The sequence below is a fragment of the Scyliorhinus canicula genome, unplaced genomic scaffold (assembly GCF_902713615.1).
Source record: "Scyliorhinus canicula unplaced genomic scaffold, sScyCan1.1, whole genome shotgun sequence".
Taxonomy (NCBI): domain Eukaryota; kingdom Metazoa; phylum Chordata; class Chondrichthyes; order Carcharhiniformes; family Scyliorhinidae; genus Scyliorhinus; species Scyliorhinus canicula.
In genome coordinates, this window is record NW_024056027.1 from 1 (window position 1) to 10,013 (window position 10,013).

A 10,013-nucleotide genomic window follows, 5' to 3' on the forward strand; every position below is an offset into this window, starting at 1 on the left:
AACTTGCTGGTGTGTCTGCAGACTGGATAACTGTGTGAATCCATTCCCACAGAGGGAGCAGGTGAATGGTTTCTCCCCAGTGTGAACTCGCTGATGTTTCCGCAGGACGGATGAATCAAGAAATCCCTTCCCACACTGGGAGCAGGTGAATGGCTTCTCCCCAGTGTGAACTCGCTGGTGTGTCTGCAGACTGGATAAATCACAGAATCTCTCCGTGCAATGAGAGCAGGTGAATAACGTCTCCTCGGTGTGAGCTCGCTTATGTTTTCGCAGGCTGGATAAACTGGTGAATCCATCCCCACACTTTGAGCAGGTGAATGGCTTCTCCCCAGTGTGAACTCGCTGGTGTGCCTGCAGACTGGATAAATCACTGAATCTCTCCCCACACTGACAGCAGGTGAATGACGTTTCTCCAGTGTTAACTCGCTGATGGCTCCGCAGGTTGGATGAAGTACGGAATCCCTTCCCACACTGAGAGCAGGTGAATGGCTTCTCCCCAGTGTGAACTCGCTGGTGTGTCTGCAGACTGGATAACTGTGTGAATCCATTCCCACAGAGGGAGCAGGTGAATGGCTTCTCCCCATTGTGAACTCGCTGATGCTTCAGCAGGGTGGCTGAATCAATGAATACCTTCCCACACTGAGAGCAGGTGAACGGCCTCTCCCCAGTATGTCTGCGTCGATGAACCTCCAGCTCACATGGGAATCTGTATCCCTTCCCACAGTCCCCACATTTCCACGGTTTTTCCATGTTTTGGCTCTCCTCGTGTTTCTCCAGATTGGATAATCAGTGGAAGCCTTGATTACACACAGAGCATGTGCACTGTCTCTCCTCACTGTGAATGGTGTGATGTTTTTTCAGGCTGTGTATCTGGTTGAAGCTCTTTCCATAGTCAGCTCACTGGAACTCTCTCACTCGGGTGTGTGTTGTGTGGGTCTCAGTGCTTTTCCAGTCACACTGATGTTTCCACAGTCAGTTCACTGGAACACTCTCACTCGGGTGTGTGTTGTGTGGGTCTCGGTGCTTTTCCAGTCACACTCACGCTTAAAATCTTTTGAAGCTGGTAGATCGGACAAACATTTCTCCTTCTCGCCGATGATATTCAGAACCCAGTGATATTCAGATCAGAAGGAATCGAGTGAGTTTGTCACATCGAGACGTGGTGTTTGAGATTTCTGCCTATAATTCCTCCTCGTCCAATTTCCTTTTAAAACAATTTATAAAAGTCATTGTTGTTAGTACAGATAGAAATTCAGAACAGACAATTCAAGTTCCTGTGGAACATTATTTCTCTCTCGTTCTCCAAAAGCTGTAAATCTCCATCCCCCACAATCTCCCTCCATTCTCACTCTGCTGTATCTAATATTCACCCTCCCAATTCTCCTGAAGGTGCTGATTCATGTTGATTGACAGATCTAAGCTCAGCTCACTGCTTCCTGACCAGGACACAGAGATTATAATAGGAGCAAGAGTAGGCCATTCTGCCCACCAAGTCTGCTCAACCATTCAATGAGATCCTTGGCCGATCTACTTCAGCACCATTTTCCCACACAATCCCATATCCCTCGATATCTTCAATACATAGAAACCTATAAATTTTTGCCTTGAACATACCTGATGACTGAGGCTCCACATTCCTCTGGGATAGAGAATTCTAAAGCTTCACCACATCCCCGAGTCAAGAAATCCTTCCTCATCTCAGCTTTCTCTCTATTTTTCTACCTAGAACATAGAACAGTACAGCACAGAACAGGCCCTTCGGCCCTCAATGTTGTGCCGAGCCATGATCACCCTACTCAAACCCACGTATCCACCCTATACCCGTAACCCAACAACCCCCCCTTAACCTTACTTTATTAGGACACTACGGGCAATTTAGCATGGCCAATCCACCTAACCTGCACATCTTTGGACTGTGGGAGGAAACCGGAGCACCCGGAGGAAACCCACGCAAACAGGGGGAGGACGTGCAGACTCCACGTTCCCCATGCACGTGCAGACTACCTGTTCCCCATAACCCCATAAGGGGCAGCACGGTAGCATGGTGGTTAGCATAAATGCTTCACAGCTCCAGGGTCCCAGGTTCGATTCCCGGCTGGATCACTGTCTGTTCGGAGTCTGCACGTCCTCCCCGTGTGTGCGTGTGTTTCCTCCAGGTGCTCCGGTTTCCTCCCACAGTCCAAAGATGTGCGGGTTAGGTGGATTGGCCATGCTAAATTGTCCGTAGTGTCCTAAAAAGTAAGGTTAATGGGGGGGTTGTTGGGTTACGGGTATAGGGTGGATACGTGGGTTTGAGTAGAGTGATCATTGCTCGGCACAACATCGAGGGCCGAAGGGCCTGTTCTGTGCTGTACTGTTCTATGTTCTAACCCTTCATTCCATTGTCAATAAAATATCTATTGAACTTGTGCTTCAATATATTCAATGACCCCCAGATACAACTGGTCCCTGTGGAAGAGAAATCCAAAAACTAACAACCCTCTGAGGGAAGAGATGTTTGGAAATCTATAACGTAGCTACAGTCTGATATTACAAGAAGAGAAATAATAATTAATTTACTTCATTACTAAACCATAAATAATATATCCAATCTGTACCATGTAACAATACGAGACATATCTCTGTCCATTATTAATTTAGTGTCCCCTGAAATGTCAGCCATCTCCTGGGGAACCCACCCCATTTAATTGTGAACATTAGGAAAGAGACACCCTTTTAAAAATAAATTTAGAGTAACCAATTATTGTTTTTCCAATTAAGGTGCAATTTAGCGTGGCCAATCCACCTACCCTGCACATCTTTGGGTTGTGGAGATGATACCCATGTAGACACAGGGAGAATGTGCAAACTCCAAATGGAGAATGTGCAAACTCCACACGGACAGTGACCGAGGCCGAGATCAAACCCAGGGCCTCGGCGCCGTGAGGCAGCAGTGCTAATCGCTGTGCCACCAAAAACCATTCTTTTAGTCAGACAAATAAATCTGTCAACCTGTTAAGGAGATGGGTGGGAGGAGTTGGAAACACTTTCTGGAGCCGCTAACCTTCATTTGTTTTCTCCCAATTAAGGGGCAATTTAGCGTGGTTCCAGGTTCAGCTCAAATCATCAATGAGGACAATTATCTCTGGGAAGGAAGGAAACCCTGGGGGTGGGCGGGGAGGATTCCCAAACACCCACTAAGGCCCATTGGTTTTATTGTTAGTCTGCAGACAGGAGCTGGAGAACTGAACCCAGGGAGAGGAAAGGGAGGGAGAAAACTGGGAGTGGAGGAAAGAGATGGTGAGATGGGTTTGGATTTCAGCCCCAGGGAGGAGGGAGAGTGTGTGGGACGGGGATTTACAGCTTTGGGGGAACAAGAGAGGAAAAAATGTTCCAGAGAAACTAGAATTGTCTCTTCAGAATTTCTATCCTGGACTGACAGTGATGGCTTTTGTTTGTTTTAATTACAAAAAAGTCAATTTAGAGTACCCAATTCCTCTTTTTTTCCAATTAAGGAGTAATTTTAGCGTGGCCAATTCACCTGCCCTGCAAATCTTTTTGGATTGTGAGGGTGACACCCATACAGACACGGGGAGAATGTGCAAACTCCATACGGACAGTGACCGAGGTCCGGGATCAAACCCAGGTCCTCGGCTAAACACTGAGCCACCGTGCCTGCCCCTCGTGATGACTTTTATAAACTCCTTTTACAGGATATTACAAGGGGAGGATTTACAGATGGAAACTCAAATCAAACTTCACATCAAGATTTAACAGAGTCGGGTAGCACGGTGGCCTAGTGGTTAGCACAGCTACCTCATGGCACTGAGGTCCCAGGTTCGATCCCGGCTCTGGGTCACTGTCCGTGTGGAGTTTGCACATTCTACCTGTGTCTGCGTGACTTTCGCCCCCACAAACCAAAAATGCGCAGAGTAGGTGGATTAGCTACGCTAAATTGTCCCTTTATTGGAAAAAATAAATTGGGCACTCTAAAATAAAACATTTTTTTAAAAAAAGATTTAACAGAGTCACTCCATTCATCAGGACCTGAATATCATTGGCCTGTGAACGTGGAAGAAGAAATGTTTGTCTGGTCTGTCTGTAGAAAATGATTTTCAAGATCAGTGTGACTGAAAGAAACCCGAGACACACACGACTCGCGTGAGAGTGTTCCAGTGAACTGACTGTAGAAAGAGCTTTAACCAGTTGCACGTCTGAAAAAACATCACACCATTCAGAGCGGGGACAGACCGTACACATGATCTCTGCGGGGACAAGACATAAACTGATCGTCAAACGTGGAGAGGGACAAGGACACCAGCAGCATCCTGAAACCGTGGAAATGTGGGGACTGTGGGAAGGGATTCAGATCTCCCAGTGAGCTGGAGATTCATCACCGTAGTCACACCGGCAACAGACCATTCACCTGTTCTGAATGTGGGAAGGGATTTACTCAGTTATCCGAGTGAGGATTTACCAAGATGTGGGAGCCGAGCTGGTGAGAAAGGAGTTGGGGTGGTATACCCAGCAAAGCTGCAGCTCACATACAAGTCCAAAGACTTCCATTTTGAGAAACCAGAGGAGGCGAACATTGTAAAGCATGGACTGGGGTCCAGTTATCTGTATTGGACAAGATCTACGTTCCCTGTGGGCTGGGATGGGTGTTATGATAACCTCTATATAGATCATAGAATTTACAGTGCAGAAGGAGGCCATTCGGCCCATCGAGTCTGCACTGGCTCTTGGAAAGAGCATCCTACCCAAGGTCAACATCTCTACCTTATACCCATAACCCAGTAACCCCACCCTACACGAAGGGCAATTTTGGACAGTAAGGTCAGTTTATCACGGCCAATCCACCTAACCCACACATCTTTGGACTGTGGGAGGAAACCGGAGCACCCGGAGGAAACCCACGCACACACGGGGAGGATGTGCAGACTCTGCGCAGACAGTGACCCAAGCCGGAATCGAACCTGGGACCCTGGAGCTGTGAAGCGATTGTGCTATCCACAATGCTACCCTGCTGCCCCCTCAGTTTTGATATTTTCTGATTAAATCTGTTTTTCTGTTCTGAGTGAAGGGAGGAAAGAGATGGTTTCTTCTTTATGAAGCACAATGTAGATATATAGGGGGTGGGAGGGAGACAGGTTAGCTACCTGATGACTAAAGAATTGTTTTTGTTTTACTCTGTGAGTCTATGGGTACATGTGGCGGCCATCTTGGGTGGACTCTTGTCCTGCACATGTTGAACATTTACTGGATAGTCCCTCACGGTTGATTCCGTGATGGGGGGTGGGGGAGACCCCTGATTTAGCTGGTCACCTGGAACGTAAAGGCAATGTAGAGGTTGAGGGTTTTCGCTCACCTAAAGAATCTAAATGCTGATGTAGGGTTCTTGCAGGAGTCTCACTTGCAGGTTAGAGATCAGACCAGACTGCGGAGGGGTGAGCCAAGTGTTTCACTCGGGCTTTGACAGAAGGGCTCGATGTGCTGCTAAATGTAGAATACCCAATTCATTTTTTCAAATTACGGGGCAATTTAGCGTGGCCAATTCACCTACCCTGCACATCTGTGGGTTGTGGGGGTGAAACCCACGCAAACACTGGGAGAATGTGCAAACTCCACACAGGCAGTGACCCAGGACCGGGATCGAATCTGGGACCTCGGCGCTGTGAGGCAGCAGTGCTAACCAGTGCGCCACTGTGCTGCCCGTGAGGTGCTGCAATTCTAATCAATAAACAGACCCCTCCTTCGGTCACTAGGATCATTGCGGACACTAATGGGAGATACGAGGTGGTCAGTGGGTCGTTGGGTGCTGGTGAATGGCTAAGCCCCTAACTGGGACGATGTGGCATTTGTATGAAAAATTGTTGGGATCCATCCCAGACCTGGATACACATCGGTTGATTCTGGGAGCAAATTTTAATTGTGTACTGGATCCTAAATGGACAGGTCCAAGCCCATTCATCCCCTACAAATACAGGAAAAGGGAATGAAACCGGACGGACCACCCGGCAGCGACCCAGGCACCGGAAACGACAACAGCAAACCCGGCAAAAGATAAAGAAAAGCTGTTCAATAGCAGATTGTAAAAGGATTATGGGACACAGATTTAAGATTGGGAGCAAGATCTGCAGGGGAGATGTTACACAGTGAGTGATAATGATCTGGAACTCAATGCTTACACACAAAGGTCGATAATCTCCAGGTCCTGATAACTCGAATGGTGCTGTCAGAATTTGATGTGAGGATTGGTTGTGAGTTTCCTGTCTGCGAATCCCTTTCTAAGCCCTGTGAAAGAAGTTTACAAAGGCATCACTGTCAGTCCAGAATAGTAATTCAGGAAAGATAAACATTTCTCCTGGTTTGAATTTGCTGTGTGTAAATCCTCCCCTACTAATCCCCTGTAAAAGGAGTTTCCAAAATTAATCACTAAGTCCAGGATAGAAATTCACCACATTCTCCCCTCCTGCTCCCTGGTCCAGGATGACCGCTCATGCCCCCCCGCTGCACACTGACCCTCGTCATCAGCAGTCCCTCGATTTGAGGGTGATGTTGACTCAGGGTTGTGAATTTCTGCCCTGGGTCTTCATGTGGCTGAACAGAGCCGCAGAGCTTTGGACACATGGGACAGAATATCCAATTAATCTTGTATTTACAGTGCAGAAGGAGGCCATTCAGCCCATCGAGTCTGCACCGGCCCTTGGAAAGAGCACCCCATTTAAAGCCACATTTGCAACCCGTTCCCTCAACCCAGCAACCCCACCCAAACCCTTTGGACACTAAGGGCAATTTAGCATGGTCAATCCACCTAACCAGCACATCTTTGGGCTGTAGGAGGAAACCGGAGCACCCACTGGCTCAGGCTGACTCGCTGATTGTCCAATAATGACAGTGATAGTCTCAGTGGGACAATTAGACAATAATAGTGGAGATGGGACCCAGAGGAGAAACAAAAGGATTCACTCACTTTGAGAGTAACAAACACAGTGTCTGCTCCCATAATAAGAGTCAGGCTACAGTGTGTGAGTGAACACATCATTGGATCCAATGTAGAATCATGGAATCCCTTCAGTGCAGGGGGCCATTCGGCCCATCGAGTCTGCAACAACCCTCTGAAAGAGCATCCTACCATGTCAAATTCCCCATCCTATCCCCACAACCCCTCCCAGTGACAATCTAATGCAGCCAATCCAGCTAACCTGCACATCTTTGGACTGTGGGAGGAAACCAGAGCACCCGGAGGAAATCCACGCAGACACAGGAAGAATGTACAAACTACACACAGACAGTGACCCAAGGTCAGAGTTAATCATAGAATCTACATTGCAGAAGGAGACCATTCAGCCCATCGAGTCAGCACCGGCATTTCCTGATCTGGCTAACCCACTGAAATGTGGTTAATTCTGAAATGCACTCTGAAATTGCCTAGCAAACCACTCAGTTTAACGGTAATTAGGAATGGGCAACCAAGCTGGTTTGCCCATGACACTCACATCCCATAAAGAATAGAGAAAATCAATGGGCTGTTTCCAGTGCCAATTTCAAAGGAATCAGTACTGGGCCCTTCACTCCTGGTTTACATCATTGATTTGAAAGTAAATGTAGGAACATTAATAAGAAATTTCCTTTGACAAAAAATGATTAAACACTTGATAGTGAGGAAGAAAGCTGAAGGGAAAACAAGGCAAAGGTTACATGATCAATGGCAGGACAGGATTAGTTAGGCCAGAGCTAGCTCCTTGTGCACAGGAAGATTGCACTAGAGAGAGCAGAGAGGGGTTTTAACAACATCAGCCAGAAATTGCCAATGTTTGCTCCGAGGAAAGTTTGGATAAACTGGGGCTGTTTTCTTTGGAACAGAAAAGACTGAGGGGAGACCGAAATGAAATTATAAAAAGCAACCTGGCTAGCTGAGGTGGTAGAGCATGGGACTCTTAATCCCAGGGCCATGGGTTCAAGACCAAGCTTCAGCTTCTTTAATCTGAGAACATTGCGCTGAACTGTTTTATGGGTGACACTGCAGCACAGTGGTTAGCACTGCTACGTCACAGCGCCAGGGTCCCGGGGTTCAATTCCCACTTGGGACACTGTCTGTGCGAGTCTGCACGTTCTCCCAGTGTCGGTATGGGTTTCCTCCCACAAATCCCGAAAGACATGCTTGTTAGGTGAATTGGACATTCTGAATTCTCCCTCTGTATACCCGAATAGGTGCCAGAGTGTGGCTACTAGGGGATTTTCACAGTAACCTCATTGCAGTGCTAATGTAAGCCTACTTATGACAATAATAAAGATTATTCTAAATGTATAAAATTCTGGGGGATCATGGTGGCACAGTGGTTGTGTGCCCGCGTACTGGAGACCCAGGTTCGATCCTGGCCCTGGGTCACAGTCTGTAAGGGGTTTGCACATTCTCCCATTGTCTGTGTGGGTTTCACTCCCACATCCCAAATATGTGCAGGTTAGGTGGCTTGGCAAAATTAAATTGCCCCTTAATTGGAAAAATATATAAATTTATATTTTTTCAAAATTCGGAGGAACAAAATAGATTGGATAAGAACGTCCTATTTCCTTTGGTTGAGGGATGCATAAAAAAGGGGGCAGAGATTTAGGGAAGGACTAGGAGGTTTAGAGGGTGGTGAGGATCTGTGACATACGACCCGAAATGATGGCAGAAACCCTCATAACATGTAAAAAGTATTTAGATAGACATCTGAATTGACGTATCTTAAAACGCTACAGACCACAATCTGGAAATTGAGATGAGGCTGAATACGTACTTTGCAGCCACAATGAGCTGAATGAAATGCAACAGGAACAACAAACTTTGATAAAATCCCGGATAGTAACTCTCATTACTAACAAGGTCAGCAGTTAGCCCAGTTTAGCTGCCAAGTCTGCTAATATGGTAATTTTGAAATTTACCTGCCTACATAAGAGTACAACAGCAAATTATTTAACTTCCCCAATGTGATTGGTGTAATTAGTCTCAAATTTAACCCGGAATTGTCATTAAAAGTTTCCCAATCACTCTGTTATCTGAAATCTTTGTGCTCAGACAGAACAGACAAACCATTTTACCTCCCAATGATATTCAGGTCCTGATGAATGGAGTAACTCAGTCAGAGGATGATGTGATGTTTGGTTTGAAGTTCCCGTTGGTAAATCCTCCTCTTTCTAAAGGAATTTGCAAAGGAATTTCACTCTCAGTCCAGGAGAGAAATTCACAAGATTCTCTTTTCCGGCTTCCGGGTCAACGAGCTCCACCTGAGAAAGATGGCGGCCGCGCAGGCGCCCTACGGCATATCAACACCAAAACAAATAACAGCCGTTAACAGGGGCCGATCAGAGAGAAAAACACCGATACGGCCGCCCCATTCGGTACTAACACCGAATTGTATCAAACGTGCCGGAACCAATTTACCACCCTGAGGAACGTAATGGAATAATGGCGGATAAGGGTACCCTGAATGCACGGCGGTGGTGAATACACCCTATCTCCATCACAGGAACCAGAACGCGCAGGCGCCAGTATGCCCCGCCTCCGGAAGTCGCCTCTCTATACGGAGCATGCGCGGTGCTGCTCCGGTCTGAGCGCAGCCGCAGTGAGAGTGAGTGCGGCTCTCAGAAGCTGAATGAGAGCCGCCGCGAGCGGGGACAATGGTGAGAACCCAACCCCCCCCAATAAGACCCATTGGTTTCATTGTCAGTCTGCAGACAGGAGCTGGAGAACTGAACCCAGGCAGAGGAGAGGGAGGGAGAAAACTGGGAGTGGAGGAAAGAAATGGTGCAGATGGTGAGCTGGGTTTGGATTTCAGCCCAGGGAGGAGGGAGAGTGTGTGGGACGGGGATTTACAGCTATGGGGGAACAAGAGAGGAAAAAATATTCCAGAGAAACTGGAATTGTCTGTTCAGAATTTCTATTCTAGACTGACTGATGGCTTTTGTAAACTCCTTTTACAGGATATTGGGTGGAGAATTGGCTGACAGAAAACTCAAAACCAAACATCACATCAAAATCACTCAATTCA

The 10,013-nt window shown here is 47.1% G+C and overlaps 1 long non-coding RNA gene across 1 annotated transcript; it reads right to left on the minus strand.

Annotated features, from left to right (window-relative positions):
* Positions 1-1,025: 1,025 nt before the first annotated feature.
* Positions 1,026-9,479, minus strand: LOC119961686. Its single transcript, XR_005459720.1, has 3 exons — positions 9,064-9,479; positions 6,168-6,273; positions 1,026-1,204 (listed from the first exon to the last, which is right to left on the minus strand). It is a non-coding gene; the product is annotated as an uncharacterized LOC119961686 (long non-coding RNA).
* Positions 9,480-10,013: the final 534 nt, after the last annotated feature.